Below are 11,217 nucleotides of genomic sequence, written 5' to 3'. Positions count from 1 at the left end.
TCGTGTAAGATTTTCTTTTCCGAGACCTGATGAAGGTATTCTGAGAAGAGAACTGTTAAGGAATAGAAGATTTTTTAATGTAGTGGCAGAAAATGTTTTAGGAAGATAATTTGATGGTTTGGAACAGTCCGACCCCGAGCTTTCTCTAACTTTTTAACACATTAGTCCTTCAGAATCTGTTAAGTTAGCATGGTCCCGCCCTCAGGTAAAGTCATATGTGCCCAACCCTTGCGATGCTTCACTGCCAGGGTTATGTGCATGGAGCCAAATTTGTTGTTTTAAAAGAAAATGGACAACCAAGATTCGTGGTAAGTGTGGTTACAACAGGTCATCAAGGAGATGAAACAGTCCATGTCCAATATGCTGTTACTACTGCAACGAAGCTTTTTGAAGCTTCTTTAAGCAATGTAAAAGGTACAAATTTAAAAGAAGTATTGTAAAAGGAGCAAGAGAAATTAGTTTTCAGGTAGGCAAAGCGACGTGCCCGTCGTGCTGTTTGCACAGCCAGGTAAAAGTCCTTGCTTGGCTCTAGCTATCCTCCTCCATCACCCTTGCCCTCCAATGCTTCTTACAACCACACTCTGCACCTTCCTTAACCCTCAGTCCCAATTGCGACACTGCCTCTGTGAGTTGCTCCACCGGAAACAGAGTTAGGAGTGAGGGCCTATTGAGGAGACTCCTCCTCCCAAAGTAAGGTCTTTGACCATCAGGGGGGCCCCAAAACCTCTTAAAGAAAGCTCCCCCAATAAGGGGGCCCGGGTTTAAGGGAAGCCCCTGAAAAACTGGGCCCCCCTTTTTGCCAGGCAAAGCCTGAAAAACTGGGGTTTTCCCAAAACCCACCAAAGTCCACAAAATCCCGGGGCCTTTGCTGCGAAAGACCCCCCCCCCCCCCCCCCCCCCAGGAAAAGAAACCGACCTTAAAAAGGAACCGGGGGAAAACCTTTTCCCAACGTAAAAAAAAGGACTCCCAAAAGGACCCGGGAAAGGACACCCTAAAGGGTGGGGAAAACCCTTTGACCACAGGGCTGCCAAACACCTTATGAAAAAAAATTAAAAGAACTGGATACCCTAACCCAATGGAACGTCAGGGAAATTCATAAAAAAGGGAAGAACTGAAATCTATAGCTTCATAACCAGTTTTGTATCCTACAAAATTTTGGGCCCGGGGAAAATTCCCTTTCCCCTGGAGGTTTAAAATTAAAGCCATAGGGGCTTTGAAATGGACCCATGGAGGAGTAGCAGTAAGGGTACTCAGGATATTCCTTTCCAGGCCATCCCCCTGCAGACAACACTCCCTGAAGCTGTGAGAAAGGCTTGAACCACCTTACCGTTTCATCCTTACCTTCCCCCACATAACCAAAATAATGATTTGGGAAAATTATTGGGCAGTTGCCCCATCCATTTTACTCTTGGGAATTTTAAAGGTCCCGGGATCACCTCTGGGGAACACTTTGTGAAAACCCCCGAGGGAAAGGGGCCCGGGGTCCTTGTTTTAAAGTAGATCAGTTTTTTAAAATGACACCCACACATTTTAATTAAAAATGGGCATTCTCAAAAATAACCTTCAATGGTCACCTGATTCACATTTAATTCACTTGGCGGTTGGAAGACTTAAAAGGAAGGCCATTTTCCCAAAATTTTTGGGGGAGGTGAATGGTATTCCAGAATGGAGGCAGAGATGGCGACTTTTAAAATGCGACTGGAATCTTTTTTGATCAATGCAGTATTGCAAGGTTGTAATGATTTCCATGGTTTTAAGATGTGTTAATCACTTCACACACGAAATTTACCTTGAAGCAGAAACATCATTTCCCAAAAGTAGGGCGCATTACCGTCGACCTCCTTTCCATGGTGGTTGATGAAGCAACAAGCTGTCAGAGCAAGGAAGGAAAACTTGGGCCCCCCCAATTTTAACCTTGATCATTACAAAAAAACCCCCGCCAAAGGGGGCGGGGCTAAAAGGGGGCCAGAGGAGTCGGGGGACAGTATGTTTCCCCATTAAATCTGGGACCCCCTTAGCATGGGTGGGACAAGGGGCAAAAAATGCTGAAAGAGACACCATACCCCCCCCGCCCTAAATAGTGTTATCCAAAAAAAAAAATTTCAATACTGCCCTTCCTGGGAGGATCTCCTCTCTCTTTGCTATTTCCCACTTTTTTGTGGAAAGGAACAAACCCCGGTTGCTTAGTAAATGCAAAAAATTTCCAAAAAATTCCATTTTTGGGGAATGGCTGCCCCCTTTTTTCGCTTGGAAATTTTGGGGAATGAATTTCCATTCAAATGATTTATTACCGGGGTCCCGAATTTCCCGGGCTTTTTTTGGACATAAGGGAAAAATTTCCCATCACATGGAAAGACTTAACACCCTTTCCAAATGGGAAAATCCCAACCCCGGAAATTAAAAACCCCCCTTTTTCCCCCCAGCTGCCTTTCCAAAGGTGGGGAAAATTTTTTAACTTTTAAAATCTGTAGAAAAAAAAAGTGTTGCCCTTAAAGGGGGTTTTAAAAATTGAGATCACCCAATGACTTGTTTAGGAGGAAACTCTAACAGAATTCCCCCGCAAGGGGGTTCCTGTTAGCATTTTCTTCCTTAAAAGGCTCTGTGGGAAATTTAATCTCTAAAACTTTGATTGGAAGAAATTTTTTTTAAAAACTGTAACGAATTTTAACCCCTTTTTTTAAAAGAAAAAAAAATTCCCCGATTCAAATTCCCTTTTGGGTTTTTTTAAAAAAAATTGGTTTTTTGTAATTTTTTTCCCCCCGGGGTTGGAAGAAACCTGGGGCCAAAATTTTAGGGAAAAAGGGGAATGGATAATCATCACAGATAAAAAAGATGTTGCTAATGAGTAGCAAATCAATGGCAGAGATATCCTCTGGAGATCTTATACTGCCTATTCCCACTCTTCGTGCTGAACAGGAACAACACCCAGTGTCTTTTCAGTAGGACTGCAGCAGAACTCCATACAAACTGCCATTTTGAGCAAGGAGATGACTCTGCACTTTGCGCTCTGCCGTAAGACGCCCAGGAAGGTGAGAATATTCCATACCAAATGAATCTACTTAGCAGAGAGATCCCAGAAGTCTGTTAGGACATATCAAGAGGACATATAGGGAGGGTACAGTGCCATCCACATGGAAAGAGTTCTATAAATCATTCCTGTCCCTAAAACCGGCAGGGATGCTTCCACACCAGGAAATTACAGACCAATTTCCCTCACAGTGCATCTGAAGCTGATGAGAAAAATGGTAAAACTTAGGTTGACATGGATGCTAGAAAAGGGAAAACGTGCGACTCCTATCAATATGGGTTAGGAAGATTGAGATCGACCACAGCTGATGTAAGGATGGAAATGCTCTAAAGAATTCCTTCGCACAGCACGTCAAATGATAGCAGTCTTCTGACCTTAAAAGCTTATGATACTACTTGGAAGCATGCATACTCAGAAGTGTTATGATTGCTTAAGAGGAGCATACCTACCTTCATACAAGACGTCCTGCTAACAGTGAAAATTTAGCGTTCGGTGGGAACAGTTTCTCTAATCTGGAGATCAGCTGGAAGGGGTCCCACAAGGGAGTGTCTTAAGGGACCCTGTTGCCATTGCTATAAATGACATTGTAAAAGGTGTCCAAGTTCTGTCTCATGTAATCTGTATGTGGATGACTTTACACTGTACTGCTCAGGAGGAGCTTACGGATGGTGCTAAGGACACATGCAGGGCAATAATCAGGTGACAGTGGACAACATATCAGGTTCAATTTTCCCCAAGCAAGACCATGGTATACATTTCACAAACGAGGAAATCCATCCTTCCCTCTAATAGGAGCAAACACTGCCAATTTGTCCAAGAGGTGAAGTTATTGGTCTAATTTTTGCCTCAAGGTTTACATGGGTTGCCCACATCAAACAGTTGAAAGTAAAGTCTACAAAAAGCACTTAGTATTTTAGGGGGCGGGTCTTCACTCTATATTGGGGTTGAAACCGCACAACGCTACTCCGGCTTTAACCGAGCGTTATTCGTAGTACGTTGATTCTGGATGTGAAAGCTTATTCATCTGCAAGCCCACTGTTCTACGGATGTTAGGATCGGTTCTATTAATGAAGCTCTCAGAATCTTCCTGGGGCGTTCAGGTCTTCACTGTGGAAGTCCCTGTAGCTGAGAGTGGAGAACCACCTCTTTCATACACCGAGAATACATGAACCTGATTACTACCGAGACTACAAAGGATTCAGGATCTCCTTCCATCCAGATGGTTTCAACCCCTGAAAGATAGCCGATCCTATGGTGGAGATGAGGGGAAATCTGTGGAAGATCAATTTGCGTTCACTAAGGTTCTGGTGTTGGAATTCCCCAATTTCCGACTTGGACTAATAAAGTTGAGCTGGCTTTAGTCGGAATGGGAAAGGGGAGAGATCGAAGCAGAAGTCTGAGAGAAATTTCCAGCACATTATAAATACCGGGGATAGATGCAATTATACAGATGTTCGAAATCTGGCAAATGGCGTGGGTTTGCAGCAGTGAGCAGAAGGAGATTGCATCTGGCAGTTTTTCTTGCTCTAGCAGCTCGATCTTCACTGCAGGTTACATGCCACCTACAGCGTTAAGATGACTAGGCGAGATCTTACGAACCCTTGTTGTGATATATTGTGACTCTCGTAGTGCTTTGCAAGCATCCAAGAGCTTAAACTAATCACATAATTAGTGAGGGAGGTTCAAGATGGCTTGCACTGATGTCAACACGTAATAAAAAGAAAACTCTATGTTGGGTGCCAGGCATGTGTATCAGTGGGAAGAGCAAGTGGATAGAAGGCAAAGGCAGCGCACGCTCAGCCTTGTGATGCTCGTTTCCTCCCACACACCGACCTGAAAAACCCAGCACAGAAGTTGTCTCGTGATAAATGGAGTGAACAATGGAGCATACCTCTAGGAAACCAAACTGCAGATGATCATTAGAGATGGACTTGGCAGTGGGCGGGACTAGCTCATCCAACGAAAAGTGGAGTTGTATTTAACAAGACAAGAATCGGGCACACAAGGACTGATCATGGGCCAATGATGGCTTAAAAGTAAAGCACTTTGTGAAGGGATGCCAAGAGCATTAACGATCGCACATGAGTGGAAAGATGTGCAACCATTCTCAGACCAAAGACGTAGTATTGTCTCCCCCATATACACTGAAAAAACGATTGGGGGAAGATTGTGACATAGCAGGGTCTTATTAATTTCCTTAGGAGACTAATATTTTAAATAAAAATTTAAGAGCATAATGTGTATGCATAATTTTATGCACTTCCTAGACATAATAGTGATTGCTTTGATTTTAATTTATTTATTTAATTGTAAGATATTTCTTGATAGATTTTAAAGTTTAAAACATTTAATATTTCTAGTTAACAAGGATTCGTCGCTAAGACCTTAGCTGTTGACGCGGCAGATAATTAAATAACAATCAAACAATCCGTGTTGGAATCCCCTGCGTCTCAAATCTCCAAGCCATCTCAGTGACCACAAGTCAATTTCATTCTTGAGGTCGTGGTCAGCTGCAAGCAACCACCGACCAACTCACGACGGCCATTCCACAATTACTCGAAGCGCTGTATCAAGTATATTGTGGACTTGCCAGGAGAAACCAGGACTGTTCAGTCTCTGATCCTTAGTAGGTGGTCGCGGATCCCATTCAGAAGAATTGGGCGAAAATTGCTTGGTATGTGAGCAGTGTAATGCCACGGTAGTTGCTACAATCCTAAACGGTCACTTTTCCCTTCAGGAGGAAGCGACCATGCCCCTCAACAGGCAGGGGGAATGGTACAGGACGCCAGATGGCAGTCAAGACAGCATGCAAGCCCCCGAAGCCATAGGTTTCATCCCAGCCTTTAGAAGTTCTAGCAAGGAATATCAATATGACTTGTAGCTGCCCACACTTCACCTGGTGAAATCGCCATTCCTAACCTTATAGGGTAGGAGGTCACAGGCACTGCGACATCGCTGCATCCAAGCCAACGTTGGAGGGTTCTACCTGGTACAGCTGCCCTCAAATACTCAGACCAACATCACGAACCTCAACATGATATGAGATGATCTGTTTCATCCACTGAGCAACCTTAGTCATCTCTGAGAAGGCTTAGAGTCAGCTTCCCAGGGCTTGGTAGGAGGCGGACGGTTAGTTACCAAAAAAAAAAACGACCTCGACATCCTCAACCAAGACCTATGAACAACCTTGTGACTGCCATTCAGCGAGTCATGCAAATACTTCAGTGGCTTCAATGTCTCCAGGAGATTGAATTAAACCTTGCCCTTGAGTTAGCCCAAGGACTCCTAAGCTGCTTCGAGAGTGTTTCGCTCTTGGAAGACGCTCCCACAGAGGCAACTGGGTCCGACAGGTTATCAATTCCTGTGAAAACGTCAGAGACTGCATGGTGAAACCCAATGGGCACACTTCTCCCTCAGTTGTCCAAGTGTAACACCATGGAGTCGGCCATGAGGGAACAGGGAGTTTGAAGTGGACCATAGGATAGCCACAACACAGCCTATGAGAATGCTTAAGAACTCGGCAATCGGTATACTCTTAAATAGCTATGGCTACCCCGTAGGTAATGACCCATCGCTGCGGCCCGACCAGTAGTAGGTGGTACCAACCCATTGCTGATCGTGCACTCAGGTACTTCTATCTCTCTGAGGGGCAGCCACCACCTCAACTCCAGTACTCTCTTACATCTGAGCCCAAATCATCTTTACCCTCCCAACTCACAGTCTGCCTTGCTGCTGGATGGGAGGGACAGCACCCCGTCCCATGGCATTATCCATTATAATGGTATAGTTGCTGGTGAGTTATCGGGGGAAGGCGGCGGGCAAGGCCCAACCTCCCAGAGCCACCAAAATTTACCGCACGGTGGATAAGGGGGCAGAGGAGTTGGTATGGAGCCAGGGCCTATCCACATGCCGGTGGGCCGATCCATACCTCTGGGCCTCCACCTCCTAATGGAAGCCGCCTTGCCGCGGTGGGGATGAGGTCCAATGATCTGGTGAGCCGGACCAAGAGGGTAACCATACGGAGGTCACCAGTGAGGGATGAGATCAAAATGGCTTCCGGTCACCAAGGCATATGAGAGGGTAGGTGCACCACCCCTGGTCATTCATCCTCTGGACCAGGGAGAACTCTCCCAACGTGTGTTTGCCGGTGCGTGGCATCCGTAATCCCAGGAGAAAGGGATTGATGATTATTCAAAATTATAGCCGCGTCAACAGCTAAGGTCATTAGCGGCGAATACCTGTTAAATAGAATATTAAAATTTAAAAACTTTAAATATTATCATAAATATTTTACAAATACAATAAACACATAAAACAAAAATCCAAAGCATAAATATTATGCTTTAAGTATATTAAAATATTGCATAAACATTAGCATAATTAAATTTTTATTGAAAATATTAGTCATCCTAAGAAACTAATAAGACCCTCTATGTCACAATCCTCCCCCAATACATTTTTCAGTGTATATGGGGGAGACAAGTACATATGTCTTTGGTCTGGAATGTGCAAATCTTTCCCACTACATATGCGATCGTTAAGGTCTTGCATCCTTCACAAAGGCTTGACTTTAGCCATCACGCCCATGAGTCAGTCTTGTGATGCCCGATTCTTAGTCTGTTAATGCAACTAACTTTTCGGTTAGGGTGGATGTAGTCGCCCAACTGCCAAGTCATCCTCATCTCTCGCAGTTTTGTTTCGAGGTATGCCTCCATTGTGCCTTCCAATTATGTAAGACAACCCTTATGCGGGTTCAGTTCGGTGTGTGGGAGAGGAAAAACGAGCATCACAAGCTGAGCAGCAGCTGCCTGTCTTTCTGATCAGCTCGTTCATTCCCACGGATACCAACAGTGCTGGCACCACACAGAGATCTTTTTGCGTGTTGGCACAGTTGCAGCCCATCTGAACTCCCTACTACTGGATGTGATGAGTTTAAACTCTTGAATTCTTGCAAAGCACTACATTACGAGAGTCACCCATGATCACTATAGAATGGTTCGTAAGATCTCTAGTCATCTTAAATGCTGCAAGGATGGCATGTAACTCTCCCCCCCCCCCCAGTCAAAGATCGAGGATGCTAGAGAAAGAAGCAGATGCAGTCTTCCTTTGCTCACTGCTGCAAAGCCCACACCATTTTCAGATTTCGAAAACCATCTGTATCTAGTGCCTCTGATCCTGTACTTAGAAATATGCGAGAAAATCTCTCTCTGATTCGCTTTAAGATCTCTTCCCCTTCCCATTCCGACCAAATCAGCTCGACTTGATTAGTCCAAGATCAAATTCAGATTTCCACAAGATTCTCATTCTCCTATCATCAGGATTCGGCTATCCTCAAGGGGTTGAAAAACCACGTTGGATGTAGGAGATCCCGGAATCCTTTCGTAGTCTGGTAGTAAAAATCAGGTCATGTAGTCCCGTGTGTAATGAAAGAGGTGGTTTTCCACTCTCAGAACAGGGATCCACAGGTGAAGACCGAAAGCCCCAGACAGTTCTGAGAGCTTCATTATGAACTGAGTCCCAGCATCGTTTAGAACAGTGGAGTTGGCAGAAGAATACTCACAGCCTAAACAAGCTCTACAATAAGCGCTCGGTTAAAGAGTAGAAGAGTGTTGCGGTCTGCACCCCAGAGAAATGTGAAGAACCCGCAAAATACTAAGCGCTTTTGTAGCCTTCATTTTAAATGTTGATGTGAGGCACCAATGTAAGAGTCTTGAGTCAAAAATTAGACCAAGTACTCACTCTTGGGACAAATTGCAGTGGGTGTGCTCCTAATAAAGGGAAGGGTGGGATTTCCTCGTTTGTGGAAATGTATAGCCATGTGGTGCTTGGAGAAAATTTGAACCATGATTATGTTGCCACTGTACAACTGATTTTATTGCAGCCTGCATGGTCTTGCACATCGGTAAGCTTCCTCCTGAGCTAGTACAGTGTAAGGTCACTCAATAAAGATTTACATGAGACAGAACTTGGAAAAAACTTTTACAATGCCATTATAGCAATGGCAAACAGGGTCACAACTTAAGCCACCCCTGGTGGGACCCATTCCAGTGGTCTTCCAGGTTAGAGAAACTGTTTCCCACCCGAACTCAAATTTTCCTGTAGCAAGTGCGTGTATGAAGGTAGGTAAGCTCCTTAAACCAATATCATAAAAACCCCAGCTTCATGAGTATGCCATGCTTCCAAGTTGTTCGTAAGCCTGTTCAAGCGTCAAAGAAGACTGCGTGGGCGAACATGTGGACGTCGCTGTCGAAGAATTCTGTTATAAGCAGTTTCATCTCACAAGGCACTGTGGCGAATTCTCCAATTTTCTAAAGCTATTGATATAGGGTCAACACGTTTCTTTTCTAGCAGCCATGGTCAACCTGAAGTTACCATTTCTCATCAGCTTGCAGATGCAGCTGGTGAGAGAAATGGTATGATAATTCCTTGGTGCGGAAGCAATTTGCCAAGTTTAGGAACAGGACTGATTATAATCCTCTTTCCATGGGCAGGCACTGTGCCCTCATGTAGTTATTGAATAGGTCCAACAGGAATTCTGGGAGCTCTCCGGAAGTGAGATTCATTTGATATGGAATATCGTCACTTCCTGGGGAGTCTACGGCAGCAGAGCTGCACAAGCAGAGTCCATTCTCCTTGCGCAAAAATGGCAAATTGTATGGAAGTTCTGCTTGCAGTCCTACTGAAGAACGCCACTGGTGTGATCCTGTCAGCACGAAGAGTGGAGAAAATCGAGCAGTGTAGATGCTCAGAGGAGATATCTGCCATGGATTTAGTAGTATAGCAATAATCTTTTGCTTGATGGTCTATGCAAATCTATCTCAGAGCAGGTTGTGATATGGATGTGCTCTTTCCAGCAATCCTACGCACCTTGTCCCACACCATGCTAAGGGGGTCCCAGAGTAATCGAGGAGACATACGTCTCCACGACGTTCGTCTAGCTCCCTTAGCACGCGCCTGGGCAGGTGGCACGGGTTCTTTTGATAATGCATACAAGGTTACATCACTGGGGCGTCGTTTTTTCAACTGCCTTAAATGCAGTTCCTTGCTCTGACAGCTTGTTGGCACCATCAGACCACCATGGTTACGGAGGTCGATGGTACTGTCCGCTATTTCGGGAATGGATGCTTCTGCTGCAGAGAATTCGTGATGTGAAAGTGATTAACAGCCATCTTTGAACACACTGGAAATCATTCAAGATCTGCAATACTGCAGTTGATCGTAAAAAGATTCCAGTCGCATGTCAAGTCGCCATCTCTGAACTCCATGCTGGAATACCATTCACTCTCCAAAAATTATTGGAAAATGGTCGTTCCAGTTAAGTCTTCCATGACTGCCAATGAAGTTAACTGTGAATCAGGTGAGCCTTATTGATAGGTCTATATTGGAGAAGTCATTTGAACTTGGAAATGGTGGGAGTGTCACTGTCAGTTAAAACGTGCATCTACCTAAGAACAAGGACTCTAAGGCCCTTCATCGATGGGTTGCAAAAAGTGTTTCCCCAGAGGTGATGCCGACCATGAAATTCCAAGAGTAGAAATGGATGTGGCACTGCCCAAGTAGGATCTTCAATCATCTTGTTGAGATTATGTGGAGGAAGGTAGATGGATGCAACAGTGTAAGGTCGTGTCAAGCCTATTCTCACAGCCTTCACCTGCAGTGTTGTCTGCAGGTGGATGGCCTGGAAGGGAATATCCTGACGTACCATTACTGCTACTCCTCCATGAGGTCCATTATCAAAGGTCCCATAATGGGCTTGAATTGGAATCCTCTCAGGGAAATCGGATGATTTTCCCTGGTCATAATCTCTTGTAGGCATACACAAACTGGGTTACATGAAGCTATCAGATGTTGCAGTTCTTCCCATTTTGCATGAATTCCCTGACAGTTCCATTGGATTAGGGTATCCAGTTCTTTAATTTTCTTCATAAGGTGTTTGGCAGCACCTGTGGTCAAGGTTTGCCCACACTCTTCATAAGGCTGTCCCTTTCCAGGATCTGGGAGATACCTTTTAATGGTTGTTTACCCGTGGAACTATTTTCCATAGGCTTTCCTTGGACAGGCTAAAGATTCCTTTGCCTGGCAAAGACGGACCTGAGCCTTTGCTTCAGGGGCATTCTGTCTAGCAGCGGAGGCCCCTTTGTGGTGGACTGTATGTGAGCCACTGGAGCTCTTCTGGCACAGGTCTTTT

The sequence above is a fragment of the Penaeus monodon genome, chromosome 36 (assembly GCF_015228065.2).
Source record: "Penaeus monodon isolate SGIC_2016 chromosome 36, NSTDA_Pmon_1, whole genome shotgun sequence".
Taxonomy (NCBI): domain Eukaryota; kingdom Metazoa; phylum Arthropoda; class Malacostraca; order Decapoda; family Penaeidae; genus Penaeus; species Penaeus monodon.
This window is presented reverse-complemented; position numbering follows the sequence as displayed.